Consider the following 6000-nt stretch of genomic DNA (forward strand, 5'->3'; position numbering starts at 1 on the left):
GAAAGTCAAGTTCTAGTACGGCTATCGCGATGTGGCCAATGGATAATAAATAACTTGCTAACCCAACCCAGCAATCAAACAGATGCTAGCAACGGCTTTCGCGCTAGAAAACCAAGCCTTGGATCTCCACATAGAAGACAATTCATTCCAATACCAATGAAGCTAAGGCAATAAAGCAAAGGCAAGTTCCAATTATGTAGTGTAGTCGCTCTCATCCCCAAAAGGAAAGAAGATTTTTGGATTTCACCCACTATTCGTTCCCTCTATCCGAACGACACCACTGATCCGATGCCAACTCTTTTAATTGACATTAGTAACATTTTCCACACTTGCTTCTGTTCTCCAATTCCTATTCTCATTCCAATTCTCATCCCATCCCTCGAGATAGCCGGGCCAGTGATTCTCTTTAAGGATCGAACTATAGCAATAGCAAACAAACCGAGCGAGGAAGCTTACTTACCAGGGATGGATACCAGTTCAGATGGATTTCCGTATTCACTTATGAGGCTCGAATCTCCTCTTCCACACTGGCAGCACCTAAGTGAAACAGAAGTTTTCTTATCAGCGGACTGGGTATCGAGGTCAAATAGCAGTACGTACTGGCAGCCTCCCGATGTGGGGTTCCAGGGCAGAGGTCAGAGAATCTATATGGTCGGTGTCTACGCATGCTTGAATTCCATATCCATAGCTGTCAAAATGACGTTAGTAGGATCATCGGTCGGGAGTCAAGTCAAGGGAGTGAAGTTGAGGGAAAAGCTCTTTCTCTCCAAGTTTGAGCACTGGCCTAAAACTGGATCAAAGATTGGAATCCGGAATCCAAGTCTCTTCTTTCTTATACGAGTTTATTTCTTAGTAGAGTAATGTTTCCCTTTCCTTGACTGTCTTCCCGGAGAGATTCCTTGATTTCGGTATTTCACTACTCTAGTTGGAGTAACGTCCCTTGCTATCTTCATTCTGACCTTGCCCTAGCGGCGCACAGTGACAAATCGAGTTCAGGTTCTGATCTGGCTCGTACACTAAACCTTACCAGTAGCTCTTGCTCTTGCAGCAACTGTTGCACTACAAGCACAAGCTATTCTTCTAACTTGCTTGACACACTGATGGACCTTGACACACTGATGGAACAATGCGGCCGACTCACTCACCTGCCGCCCTTTAGTAGGAATCTGAAGAGGAAGGAGCCTTAGCTGCTTCTATTCTATGCAATTCTCTTCTCATCCCTGCGCCTGCTCGGCACATAAACTAACAATCCTGCTACTTCTCCTTACAACAACTGCTGAAGCTGAGAGGCTAGGGGACTCGGGTCAGGGCGGGATGAGTGCTGCTATATGGTTTGAACCCTCTATCTGTAGATCATTCCTTTTACTGATTTCTAGCTTTTCGGAGGCACAAGTAGTTGATCACTTAGACGTACGAGATTCTGAAAGGATTGTTCTCTCTAGGCACATCTTAGGAAGGATTCCGTGTCCCTCCAACTCCATCCATTGGGCGGCGTCTTTTCATCCGGAGAAGCTGTCGAAGCGATAGCCATGTCTGATCCCCGTATCTGTGAAAGAGCAAGGTCTTCCTAGTGGAGTCTAGAAAAAGAGCCGGGTATTCTGAGTGGAGTCTGGAATGAGACCTGCTGCCTCTGGCTTGACCATTAGCTGCTCTATCTGTTATTGGCATGGCATTCCTGAACCCATAGAAAAAGAAGGATTAGGAGACGTCCATCGAAATAGACTAGGAGGCCTCTCACTAGCGCTATATAAGCTGCCGGATTCCCTTTCACTTAAAGCCATTCCAACAATCTATTCGTCGTAAGCCCTTCTAGCAGCAATCCAAACGTCCCTCCATCTGCATCTCCCTAACAGTCTCTGCACGTGGATCTCTTCTACTAGTGATTCAATTGGGGCCAATCCTGCCGCATCCACTTCCTTCTATCAATTAGTGGAATCCCCAAAAGCGGAAGAAGTTCTTTGCGCTAAATACCTTCTTTGCAAGCCGTGGTCCCACAACGGACCGAAATGGCCATCAGAAAGCAGATTCATTTTATGATAGAAAAAGAATCTGCTTTCTTCTGGCACATGTATTTCTGAAAGGACTCCATCTTTGGAAAAGCTCGTTTGCACCTTGCATCGAATTAAACCACTCCTTTCACCGCGGATAAAGACTTGGTGGGTGGGGATGAGACGCTAAGGTAGGGTTCGGTCTGGATGAAACTATCTTTAACACGAGCTTCTTCCTTGTGCGAAGTACCAACTTATTGGAATTCAGCATTGCATATTCACTACCGAGATCTCTTATAAGTTTTGGGACCAGAATGAATTCTTCCTACAGACGCCGTAAAGGGTGCGGTTTAGCAACCAAGCGTACAATGACCGAAACCAACAGCTCCATCATTTCTGAGAACTTCTCTCTCGCATAGAGGAGATCTTGGCACTACTTTATGTGTTCAATCCAGGGAGCCGCCCTCTTCTTCATATCTTGCTTGATATTGGTTTCATAATGAAAAGAGGAAGGAGTGTCGAAGCGATGTCGCTTCTCTGCTCTCAGCTCTTTGCTCGAGATGATGTGATCTGATCGATCAGTCTAGAATCTGTAACCAATTGGCTAAGTCGCTAAGTCATTGCGGACACTTGCCATCCTCTCATATCGAAAGACGAACAACGACTTCCGGGGTAAAACGGAGGGCTAAAACCTGAGCCTCTTTTTCCATCCCAGGGGGTAGCGATTTCAAGAGTACTTGGTTTAAAACTTCCAGTTTATTCAAGTAGTTTCACTCGATGAAAAATGCATGCAAAATTCATTCTATTGCTGATTCTCTGTCAGGCATTACACCTCTGTCCCAAGCTGTTCGTGTTAAGGTGGCCGATGGCGCGGAGTTAACTTCCTTGTTTCTTCTGCTTGATTTGATCTTTGCAAGTATCTGCTGATACCGCTCCATCACATCAGCCAAGGAGCCCCACATTCCAGAGTGCAATGAATGCAACTCAGAAGCCATTCTTATCTGTCTATGCCCCATATCTTGGATCCGGGTCTGCGTATGAATAGTATTCGTATCACAGCCGAGCAAGAGGATTGACTTACTCATTTCAAGCGGAAGTGGGGATTGAACCCAGTAGATACCTAGCAGCTAAAAGAGGTCCAAAGCACCGGATATGGCTCAAATAGTCCTTATAGAAATGATCTACGAACTATAACCTTTCGATAAGAAAGATTAGTTACACAAGATATATTATTCTGTCTCACTTCCTATAGAAACCAAAGGGAGAAGGAGTGGGAGTTGAAAGCGACAGAGATAAAGTACCAGCAGCTGCAGTCGTAGGTGGAAGCCTTTCTTTCTTCTTGCACGTATTGAGCTTGGCGCTCCTTGAGATCTCGGAATAGCTCCGAACCAGCGACCTTGAGCGGGTCTCCTCAAAACCACCGTAACTACCCGCTGCGAGCCATGGTCCTTGTATGCTAAGGCGGAGATTAATTAATTGCTGCCACAGCAGGCGCCTATCTGTAGACAGATTGGATCGATAAATATAAAAAAAACTTGTCAAGCTTTGCAAGGTCCCCTTCTCAGAACAGCAGCAAGTCAGCACCAGGTCAAATTCTCCAATTACGGTAATATACCATAAACAATCATCCTTTAGGAGCTATATTATCCCTCTAGGGGAGCTAGTATAGTTGGCCATAAGGTCACACCCCTTCTTCATTCCATTTTCTATTTTAGAACTTCGGGTTTCAAAGACTTTTCCCACAATAGAGGCTTTGTTCTTTTTGAGCAGAAAGAATGAATCTAGTATCGACGGAATGGTATCTATCTTCTTAATATTCGTTTTCCAGGGGAATGAGCCAACCCACACAAGAGTGCCTACTAGCTTGTCACGAACGCAGAGGAAAAGAAGTAAGATACCCCCGCCCCCGAGCCGGGACCCCTTCTTCTTGTACCGCTAGTGGTCTTGGATGAAGAACCACAAGAGCAACCTGAGGTAGTCGAGGAGGAGCCACAAGAGCAAGATGGAGGTTAAAATGAGACAGGTGGTAATACTTCTTTGGAATTGCCGCTTGCACTACGCAGAGAGACTAGGACTAATGCTGGAAAGCCTCCGGTCCGATATGGCTATGAGCATGACATTGCAAATGGAGTTTCAGACTCTTATGTCTCACCCGCACACAAAGCATTCATTGCATCTCTACAATCAGTGTCTATTCCAAAGGATTGGAAGGCTGCAAAGCTGGATCCCCGGTGGAAAGAAAGACGCAATGAAGGAGGAGCTTGGTGCACTTCAGAAGAACAAGACGTGGGATCTTCTTCCACTCCCAGCAGGAAAAAGAGCAGTTGGATGCAAATGGGTGTTCACCGTAAAACAGACTCCAGAGGGTAAGGTGGATAGATAGAAGGCAAGGCTAATTGCAAAAGGTTATAGGAAGACGGGAGATAGACTATGATGAGACCAAAGCACCAGTGGCGAAGATGGACACGGTGAGAACCTTAATCTCATGCGCAGTCAACTTACTTTGGGTGGCCTTTACATCAGCTAGATGTGAAGAATGCTTTTCTTCATGGTGGTTATTTACAAGAAGAGATCCATATGGACATTCCTCCAGGTTTTGGAACAAACAGACTGATGGGAAGGTGTGTAGGCTCAAGAAATCTTTGTATGGCTTGAAACAGTCGCCACGGGCGTGGACAGGTTCAGGAGAGTTGTTTGTGGTATGGGCTACTCTCAGTGTAATGGAGATCATACAGTACCGGCATAGACGAATCCATATCACCATTTTGGCGGTGTATGTGGATGATATTGTGATTACTGGAGACGATGTTGAAGAAATAAAATGTTTGAAGGCAAGACTGGGAGAAGCATTTGAGGTAAAGGATCTTGGACCTCTTCGATACTTCCTTCGGATTGAGATTGTTCGGTCGAAGAAGGGGGTAACATTAAGTATAGTGAACAGGTAGCTGATTGTTTTACTAAACGAGTAGGTCCTTGTGAGGGTTTAGCAATTTGTAACAAGATAGGCATGTTAGATATCTTTAGCCGGGGGAGTGTTGAGTATTGGGCTGGGCTGTATAGTGTGTGTTAGGCCCCATGGCCCATGTACCTTGTATGTATAGCAGCACATAGGAGCAATGGAAGAGATTGATGATCACTCATCAAATAATACCCATGAAACGAATCCAGACTCAGTGAGTGGTGAAGACCACTGACCCCAATAGGAATACGGAAGACCTAATTATTGAAGAGAATAGTACAATTAACAACTAAACCTAAAGGGATCCACTTGTCACAGAAGCAGTCTATAACTAATAGGAAGCGCCTATCTCTTACTTGATATCTGATTGATCTTGCAGAGCCGAATTGTTTGAACTTGATCGACCTTAAACGCTAGTTCAATTCCAGGACGACATCATATAATATACGCGAGGCTCAACCAATGATTTTGATTAGACACTTCTCCTTGTTGAATGAGAATGAAGGAAGAGTGCCGAACGACTAAAGCTAACAGCCAGCCCGGATACCTAAACTGAAGAGGATGTCCCACCATAGCAAGATATGATACAGACCAATTAACTGGTAAGCCAACCTTCCCCATTGCTTTTCTTTCAACTAACTAGAAAAAGAAGGGGGCTCTTACGCGACTAGGCCGAGGAAACCTCCACTACTGGCTGAACTGAAACACATCATCCCATCCATTCCATCAAGTAAGTACGGGTCCCCAGTGACATATTAAAGAATGCCAACTTTCTCCCAACCGGTCTGTGAGAAGAAATGCCTAGATACTCGGTATGAGGAGAGCTCGGTAAGCAGGCAAAGAGCAGGGTTTGGTAGGCTGAGCCTCTTCTGGGGCAGGAAATTGGTCTATACCCACAGTTGCTTTTGTTTTTTCGTATGGCACTCTTAGGGTGATTTGCGAAGTTGTTGTTTCTGACTGTAGCCTTTAAGAAAAGAAGTGTGTCTGCATCGATCGCATCAAGATTAATCTATGTTATTTTGCATACGCATTTCATTTCACTGGGCTGCGGTT

This window comes from Triticum aestivum, mitochondrion (genome assembly GCF_018294505.1).
Source record: "Triticum aestivum cultivar Chinese Yumai mitochondrion, complete genome".
Lineage (NCBI taxonomy): Eukaryota > Viridiplantae > Streptophyta > Magnoliopsida > Poales > Poaceae > Triticum > Triticum aestivum.